The following is a 10,357-nucleotide window of genomic DNA, read 5'->3' on the forward strand; positions in this document are numbered from 1 at the left end:
TGGCAGGATTTCCTCACTCACAGGAACTAGGTGATTGAGGACTTTCCCTGCTATGGCCTAGACGGAAAACCTCGAATGTTCCCACAGTATAATTAATCTCCCGTGTTGAAGATAGTAACAACGGCCCATTCCTGAAATCAGTGGGGGTGAGCGAGGGATTTGACGTCCTTTCTCCTCCCAGTTCCACAGGGAGACGGATGGGAGCCTTGTTGTTAGTTAAAGCCATGGGCTTTGTTGATTTTTGTTTTCTCTGTTTGGTTGATTGTGGAAGCTCTCCTATTGTTGGTCATCCTGCTCTGGTGGATTCTACCACAGGGCACTAGGGAGGGGCTTCGCGCGTATCAGCTGTGGGTGCATGGTTGTTGAAAATGTTCCTCCCAGCGTCCTTAAACCCGTGCTCTCTGCTTCTCAATCCTTCCACCTGTGGGTACAGTTTCTCCCTATCCACTCTGTCTAGACCCCTCCTGATTTTAAACACCTCAATCAGATCTCCTCTGACCATTCTCTTCATCAAACAGAACAGTACCACCTCTCCAGTCTGTCCACATTCACTGACACTTCCTCTCACTATCCAATTATCATTTCCCGTGTCTTCTCCTGGAAGTGCTGACTCTCACCCGGGTTAACGGGTTTATAGCCACTTGACAGGGTAGATTGGTACTATCCTGGGCATGGGAAATCTCACACAAATTATCTCTGTAATAGGGTTAACCTGTAGTTCCCGCATTCATTGATGCATGACATGAGGGTGTCGCTGGCTAGGTCAGCGATTATTGCCCATCCCTAATTGCCCAGAGGGTGGTTAAGAGTCAACCACATTGCTGTGGGCCTGGAGTCACGTGCAGGCCAGACTAGATGAGGATGGTAGTTTCCCTCCCTAAAGAACATTAGTGAACCAGATGCATTTTTCCTAACAATTGACAATGGGTTCATGGTCATCATTAGACTGTTAGGTCCAGATATTTTATTGAATTCGAATTTCACCATCTGCCGTGGCAGGATTCGAACCCGGGTCCCCAGAATGTTATCCAGGTCTCTGGATTAACAGTCCAGCGATAATACCACTAGGCCATCGCCTCCCCTGTTACATATCCAAGAACCATAAGACCATAAAATATTATGATATTATTATTAAGAGGAGAATTAGGCCTTTTGGCCCATTGTGTCTGCTCCACCATTCATTCATGGCTGAGGTGTTTCTCAACAACATTCTCCTGCCTTCTCCCCATAACATTTGATCCCCTTACTAATCAAGAACCTATCTATCTCTGTCTTAAAGACACTCAATAACTTGGCGTCCACAGCCCTCTGCAGCAATGAGTTCCACAGATTCACCCCGCTCTGGCTGAATAAATTCCTCCTCATTTCAGTTCTAAAGGGTCGTCCCTTCACTCTGAGGCTGTGCCCTCAGGTCTTGGTCTCTCCTCCTGGTGGAAACATCTTCTCCACATCCACTCTATCCAGACCTCTCAGTATTCTAGAAGTTTCCATCAGATCCCCCTCATCCTTCTAAATTCCATCGAGTAGAGACCCAGACTCCTCAACTGCTCCTCATATGATAAGCCCTTCATCTCCAGGATCATTCCTGTAAATGTCCTCTGGACCCCCTCCATGGCCAGCATATCCTTCCTTAGATACAAGGCCCAAAACTGTTCACAGTATTTCAAATGCAGTTTAACTAGAGCCTTACACAAACTCAGCAGACCTCTCTGCTCTCATATTCTAACCCTTTTGAAAAGAATGCTGACATTGCATTTGCCTTCCTAAATGCCAACTGAACCCTCATGTTAACCTTAATAGAATCCTGAACTAGGCCTCCCTTTGTGCCTTCAGATTTCCGCAGCCTTTCCCCCTTTAGAAAATAGTCTATGCCTCTATTCTTCCTACCAAAGTGCATAACCTCACAGGTTCCCACATTGTATTCCATCTCTTCTTTGCCTGCTCTCCTAGTCTGTGCAGCCTCCTGCTGCCTCCCTGTTCCTCAGCATTTCCCGTCCCTCCACCTATCTTTGTGTCATCTGCAAATTTAGCAAAAATGCCCTCAGTTCCTTTATCCAAATCGTTAATGTGAACAGTTATGGTCCAACACTTTGTTAGTCATTGGCCGCCATCCTGAAAAAGACCTGTTTATTCCCCACTCTCTGCCTTTTGCTAGTAGCCAATCTTCTATCCATGCTAGTATCTTGCCTATATCATGATGGGCTCTTACCCTATTTAGCAGCCTCCTGTGCTACACCTTGACAAAGGCCTTCTGGAAATCCAAATAGATCACGTCTACTGGCTGTCCTTTGTCTAACTTATTTGTTACCTCCTCAAAAGAATTCTGACAGATTGGAGACCACACGTAGGATATTGTGTGCAGTTTTGGTCTCCTTTTCTGAGGAAGGATGCTCTTGCTCTCGAGGGAGCACAGCGAAGGTTTACCAGGCTGATTCCAGGGATGGTGGGACTGACGTATGAGGACAGAATGATTAGGTTGGGATTGTTTTCGCTGAAGTTCAGACGAATGAGGGGGGATCTCATAGAGACTTATAAAATTCTAACAGGACTGGACAGGGTAGTTGCTGGGAGGATGTTCCTCATGGTGGGTGTGTCCAGGACCAGGGGTCACAGTCTGAGGATTCGGGGTAGACCATTTAGGATGGAGATGAGGAGACATTTCTTCACCCAAAGAGTGGTAAGCCTGTGGGATTCGTTACCACAGGAAGTAGTTGATGCCAAAACACTGAATGTATTCTAGAGGTGACTAGATATAGCACTTGGGGTGAATGGGATCAAAGGTTATGGGGAGAAAGCGGGATTAGGCTATTGAGTTAGACGATCAGCCATGATCATGAAGAATGGCGCAGCAGGCTCGAAGGGCCGAATGGCCTCCTCCTGCTCCTATCTTCTATGTTTCTATGTCAGGCATGACATTCCCTTGACAAAGCTATGCTGACTCAGCCCTATTTTACCTTGCATTCCCAAGTACTCCACCATCTCATCCTTTATAATGGACCCTAAAATCTTACCAATGACCAAAGTCAGGCTCAGCGGCCTATAGTTCCCAACTTCTGCCTCCCTCCTTTCTTAACCAGGACTGTTACACTAACCATTTCCCAATTCTCTGGGATCATCCCTGACTCCAGTGATTTCTGAAAAATCACGGCCAGTGTCTCTACAATGTCCTCAGCCATCTCCATCAGAACCCTGGGGCACAGTCCATCTGATCCGGGTGATTTATCCACTGTCAGACCTTTCAGCTTCCCCACCACCTTCTCTTAGTGATGGCCACTACACACCCCTCTGCCCCTGACTCTCTCGAGGCTCTGGTATGCTGATGGTGTCTTTCATCATGAAAACTGATGCAAAGTACTTAATTCAGTTCCTCCACCATTTGTTTGTTCCCCATTACTGCTTCTCCAGCCTCATTTTCCAATGGCCCGATGTTCACTCTTGCCCCGACTCACTTTTTAGATATCTAAAAAAACCTCTTACAATCTTCTTTTACATTACGAGTTAACTTATTCTCATATTTCCAAAACATTCCAAGATGGCAGTGGAGTAGGATTCCACAGTAGGAGCTCATCTGCTCCATCCATTTTTCTTTTTCTTCTATTTTTGTTTTTTATTCATTCTTACTTCTTACCTCCTGTCCTTCAGCCTCCAGTGAAGTCATTGTGGAGCTCCCACCGCAGCTCGGGCTCACAGCCTCAGCGCGGACTCCCGGCCTCGGCTCCGACTCCCAGCTTCAGCGCAGACTCCCGGCCTCGGCTCCGACTCCCGGCCTTGGCGGGTCTCCCGGCCTCGGCACTGACTCCCGGCCTCGGCGCGGACTCCCAGCCTCGGCGCAGACTCCTGGCCTCGGTTCTGCCTCCCGGCCTCGGCTCCGACTCCAGGCTTCAGCGCAGACTCCAGGCCTCGGCTCCGGCTCCCGGCCTCGGTGCGGACTCCAGGCCTCGGCTCCGACTCCCAGCCTCGGCTCCGACACCTGGCCTCGGCTCCGACGCAGACTCCCGGCCTCGGCACAGATTCCCAACTTTGAGGTGAATCCACTCCCGGCTTCGAGAGCCAATAGGTCCGGCCTGGCACATTCTAGAGGCGAGACCCGGTGCTGTTTGAAGGTGAGCCCTGGCACGGCCTGGAGGTGAACCACAGTGTGGACACGAAGTGGGGACCAGCGCAGACTGGGTTGGAAGGAATGTTATTTGGAAAGTTTTATTTCTTTATTTATCTAATTTATTCCTATGATTTTGTACTTTTGTACCTGAGAAGACGTGAAGGTCTGCAATGCTAGACTTTTAATTTTTATATTTTTCTCTTTTTTTTTCCCCGAAGTTTTTGTACATAAGAGTCTGTACCAAGGTAACTTGTGCCTAAAATGGTGCTGTAAGTGGTTACGTGTAAACTTTTCATTTGACTCATGAGTACATGTGACAGTAAAGCTAATTCTAATTTCGTCTTCTCCATCACCCCATGTTTATTGCTTTCATAGTTATCCTCTGCTGGTTTTTAAAGGCTTCCCAATCCTCACCACATTACATACATTTTTCTTTCGCTTTTATGTTATCCCTGACTCCCCTCATCAGTCATGTTACCTTGTCCTCCCCTGAGAGCATGAGGTAAACATGGCTGAATCGGCTAATCTCTCCTTCCTTGGGATGAATTTCTGCTGTGCCTCCTGAATTAGCCCCAGAAACACCTGCCTTTGCTGCTCCACCATCTTCCCTGCTCAGCTCCCCTTCCAATCGACTCTGGTCAGCTCCTCCCTCATGTCTTTGTAGTTACCTTTACTCAGTTGTGATACCATTACATCTGATTCCAGCTTCTCCCTCTCAAACTGCAGGGTCAATTCTATCATGTTATGGTCACTGTCCCCTAGGGGTTCTTTCACCCTATGCTCCCCAAATCAAGTCTGCCTCATTACACATCACCAGTCTGTTTGCTAGTGTGCTGTATCACAAGCTGCTCCAAGAAATCCTCCCATAGACATTCCATGAATTCCTTTTCTTGAGCTCTGCTACCAACCTGATTTTCCCAGTCCACTTCCATATTGAACTCCCCCATGATTATTGTAACAGTGCCTTTCTTACATGCCTTTTCTCTCTCCTGATTTATTTTCTTCCCCACATCCTGTACACAACTCCCATTAGGCTGTGTTCATCCAGGTCTGCACCTTGTTGTCTCGGATTCTCCAGCATCTGCAGTTCCTACTATCTCTCCCATTAGGGTCTTTTTCCTTTTGCACTTCCTCAATTCTACTTACACAAATTCTACACCTTCTGACTCTATATCACTTCTCATTATTGATTTAATTTCATTTCTTAATAACAAGGCAACCCTGTCCCATCTACTCATCTGCCTGTCCTTTTCATAATGATTTCGGTTCAATGATACGCATGCATGTTCCAGGCTGATACTCCCAACGCAGTACTGAGGGTGTGCTGCATTGTCAGAGAGGTCCTGTTTTTGCCTCGGAGGAAGAGAAAGGAAATTCTCCCTTCATCCTGGCCAATTTTAATCCCACAACCAATGTCACTTTAGGGGAAGTGGTCATTTGGTGGAAATGGCCCCTCTTACCCTGAATTGTCACCCTCCTAGGTGAGGAGGGATGAACTTCTTGAGTCATCCATACCTACCATTGATTTTGTTGGTCAAAACAAGATTAAAAAGTATCCCCTCCCTTAAGGATTCAATTCTCTCCGACTAAATCAATTTATATTTTAAAAGGAGCCAATTACACAAAGCTTCCTTGAATCAACAGAAGAGTGAGTTTATTAATTACTAAAAAGAAATAATGACACAACTCAAATACAGACCAAAAATGGACATTAATCCAAACAAGATAAGTTAAAAGATGTACAGTTATCTCTGGGTCATTCATAGCGTCATGGAGTCATAGAGCTGTACAGCACAGAAACAGACCCTTTGGTCCAACTTGTCTATGCTAACCAGATATCCTAAATTAATCCAGTCCCATTTGCCAGCATTTGGCCCATATCCCTGCAAACGCTTTCTACTCATAACCCATCCAGATGCCTTTTAAATGTTAATTGTATCAGCATCCACCACTTCCTCTGGTAGCTTGTTCCGTACACGCATCACCCTCTGTGTGAAAAAGTTGCTCTTTAAGTTCCTTTTTAAATCTTTCCCTCTCACCCTAAACTGGGAAAATGACCTTGGCTATTCACCCTATCCATGCCCCTCATGTTTTTATAAGCCTCTATAAGGTCACCCCTCAATCTCCGACATTCCAGGGAAAATAGCCCCAGCCTATTCAATTTCTGCCTATGGTTCAAACCCTCCAAACCTGGCTACATCCTTGTAAATCTTTTCTGCACCCTTTCAAGTTTCACAACATCCTTCCTGTAGCAGGGAGACCAGAACTGGATGCAATTTTCCAAAAGTGGCCTAACCAATATATATTCACAATATGACCTTCCAATTCCTATACTCAATGGACTGACTAATAAAGGCAACTGTCCCAAACACCTCCTTCACTATCTTATCTACCTGTGACTGCACCTTCAAGGAACTATGAACCTGCACTCCAAGGTCACTTTGTTCAACAACTCTCCCCAGAACCTTACAATTAAGTGTCTAATTCCTGCCCCAATTTGTCTTTCCAAAATGCAACATGAAGACTAAATAGTGAACCTTTGATTGTCAAGCAATTGATTGTCTTCACAGGTTTATTAAAATACTTTAGCCCTGTTTCCTTTTGATAGTAGTAGCACTTAGAGCATGATAATTCATCTTATCCTGTTCCGTTTCCAGGCTGGTAAACTTCTAGAGCTTGTTCAGAGTGGTAAATTCTTTTACCTACAATACAGGGGTGACAAGTGGGTGGCTCTTCATTGATCACCTTCACAGCACACTAGTGCTCAAAACCAACCTAGTTCACATGAATATTTCCCTGGAACAACCAATGACTTTCTATACTCAACCACTGTTTTAAGGCAGAAATGCAGCAATCAATTTATGCAGAGCAAGATCCCTCAAGCAGTATTGACTAGATAATCCTTTTCTGTTTTATTATTCTTTACTCCCTCATAGCACACACAGACCAGGATTGAACTGGCCTTTAGCCCTTGACCTTCTGTGGTTTTGAATGGAGAAGACAGAGAAGGTATCTCTTTTTCCAGGTTGCTGTGTTTCTTCCATTATGTTTGCCATTTGGAATATCACCCAAGAGCTTGCAATTCAGTTTGTCATGCTCCCTTTTATATCCATTGCATTGAAGCTTCTTTCACACCCATTAGGTATGACATTCCAGGGGCTCTCTCTCCACAGTCATGTGTCTGATTGTAGCAATACGCTTGTACCATTAAAATTTAAACCTCAATATGTCCATTGGTGACCTCAGGTTATGATCTGGGGTCATGACAAAATGCAGAGGCCAAGGCTGATAGTCTGTGGATATGGGTTGAAGTAGCACTGCAGCAATAAACTGAATTAATAAACCAGGAATATAAAGTTATTGTCAGTAATGATAAGCATAAAATTATCAAAAGGTCATAAGACATAGAAGCAGAAGTAGGCCAATCAGCCCATCAAGTTTGCTCCACCATTCAATGAGATCATGGCTGATCTGATAATCCTCAACTCCGCTTTCCTGCCTTTTCCCCATAACCCTTGGTTCCCTTCCTGACTAAAAGTCTATCTCAGCCTTGAACACACTTAATGACCCAGCCCCGACAGCCCCTCTGTGATAAAGAATTCCACAGATTCACTCTTCTCTGAGAAGAAATTCCGCCTCATTTCTGTCTTAAATGTGCACCCCCTCCCCCCCCCCACCACCAAATCTGCGATGATGTCCTCTGGTCCTAGACTCTCCTTCAAAGGGACACAACTTTTCTGCATCTCCCTATGTCAAGTCCCCTAAAAATCTTTCATTCTTCTAAACTCCAATGAGTACAGGCCCAGCCTACCCAATCTCTCCTCATAAGACAGTCCTTCCAAACCTGGCATCAGCCACGTAAACCTTCCCTAGACTGCCTCCAATGTCAGTCTATATTTCCTTAGATAAGGGGACCAAAACTCTTCACAGTATTCTGGCTCTGGTCTGACTAGAGCCTTGTATAATAACAGTAAAACATCTCTACTTTTATATTCCATTCCTTTTGAAACAAAAGTTGATAGTGATAAAAAGTCCATAAGGTTCACTGAAATAACAAGGTGTAGAGCTGGATGAACACAGCAGGCCAAGCAGCATCAGAGGAGCAGGAAAGCTGACATTTCGGGCCTCGACCCTTCTTCAGAATAAGGTTCACTAATGTCTTTCAGGAAAGGAAATCTACCACCCTTACCTGATCCGGCCTGTATGTGACTCCACAGCAATGTGGTTAACTCTTAACTGCCCTCTGAAATTGTCCAGAAAACCACTCAGTTCAGACTCAAACTCCGCATCCCATGAGGGAATAAAGAATAATAAAACTGAAAAGGGTTATCCGGTCAATATTGCTTAAGGGATCTTGCTCTGCATAAATTGATTATTGCATTTTCAGCCTTAAAACAGTGGTTGAGCAGAGAAAGTAACTGGTTGATCCTGGGGAATGAAAATATAAAGTACACTGTTTACATTGCAAATGGGGAGGCTGTGTAAATTTGTCACGTGCAATGACGTCCTGGCAGTAGTGGTGCTACAGTGCCTTCACTGGCGGGAGGTTGCAATTACAGGCCTTGTTTTCAAACAGCACCATGGCCTCACCCCTCCCTCTCCTCCAGCCCCACAACCCTCCGAGCAGGGTATTTGCTCCTCTATTCCTGGCCTGTTGACTTGCCCCGATTTTCCTTCAACTTCCCTGACCTTAAATTCTGGAATTCCCTCCCTAAACCTCTCCTTTAAAACTCTTCTTAAAATCTGACCACTTCGACCATGCTTTTGATCACCTGACTTAAATATCGTAAAACTTTTTGCCCGACGACATTCCTGTCAAGGGCCTCGGGTTATTTGTTTTCAAAGAATGACGCTAACGGTGCTAGATCAATGCAAGTGTTTGCTGTTGCGAGGAGCATTCCCATCTGATCGTGCTCCGAAGCAGGAATTCTGGTTTCACCCCGCTCCCCCCGCCCAGTGCTGCAGGGATAAACCCGGGTCTGACATTAAAGGTGCTAGATCAATGCAAGTGTTTGTTGTTGTGAGGAGCATTCCCCATCTGATCGTGCTCCGAAGCAGGAATTCTGGTTTCACCCCGCTCCCCCGCCCAGTGCTGCAGGGATAAACCCGGGTCTGACATTAAAGGTGCTAGATCAATGCAAGTGTTTGTTGTTGTGAGGAGCATTCCCCATCTGATCGTGCTCCGAAGCAGGAATTCTGGTTTCACCCCGCTCCCCCGCCCAGTGCTGCAGGGATAAACCCGGGTGTGTTTCCCAGTTACCCCTAAACTTTCCATCTCTCTCTTTCCCCACAGACAGACCTCCCGGTCGACTTCAATCCCCTGATGTTTGTTTGAGCAGAAACGCTTGCTGTTTTCCAATTAATTGACGAGTGTGGAGCTGCCTGATCGGTGGTGCTTTAAGAGACCATGTGTCAACCAATCAGCATTCCACAGATTGGAAGTTAGGGAGCGTCGCTCAATGTGAGACAAAACAACAGCCTGATCTGAAAATGAAACACAACCGTGCTCACAGAAGTTGTTACAGAATTACAGAATAGTTGCGGTTCAGCAGGAGGCCATTTGGCCCATTGCATCTCTTCAAACCAGCATCACTACCTCCCTTGCCAATCTCTTGGCTTTTCCACATATCCCCTGCAAACAATCTGTAGTCAAAAATCATCCAATACCTAGGGCAGGAGCAAATTTTACTTCAGATGCTGGAATCTGTACTAAAAAGGGTCAGGCAGCATGCGTGGAGAGAGAGCAAGCTAACGACTCAAAACTTGTTGTTTTCATCCAATGCTCCTTCTGAATGATTCAGTTGAACTGCCTCCCCCACATTTCCAGGCAGTGCATTCCAGACCCGCACCACTCACTGTATGAAAATGCCTTTTCTCACATCACCTTTTGCACTCAATTTTAAATCCAGGAAGCCCAGGTTCACGTCCTTCAGAGGCGTATCATAACATGAACAAAAACATGTGAAAAGAAAATCAGAGTTAAAGTTTCGGGGCCGAGTTCTGAGGAAGGGCCACTGGACCCAAAACTTTAACTCTGATTTTTTTTCTTTACAGTTGCTGCCAGACCTGCTGAGCTTTTCCAGCAAATTTTGTTCCTGTTTTACAGCATCCGCAGTTCTTTCGGTTTTTATTGTGTATCATAACATCCCCCGACAGGTTGATTAAAAATATCTTTTGGAATACTGCATTCAATTCTGGTCTCCCTGCTATAAGGAAGGAAGTTGTGAAACTTGAAAGGGTTCAGAAAAGATTTACAAG

The sequence above is a fragment of the Rhincodon typus genome, chromosome 7 (assembly GCF_021869965.1).
Source record: "Rhincodon typus isolate 14 chromosome 7, sRhiTyp1.1, whole genome shotgun sequence".
NCBI classification, from domain to species: Eukaryota; Metazoa; Chordata; class Chondrichthyes; order Orectolobiformes; family Rhincodontidae; genus Rhincodon; species Rhincodon typus.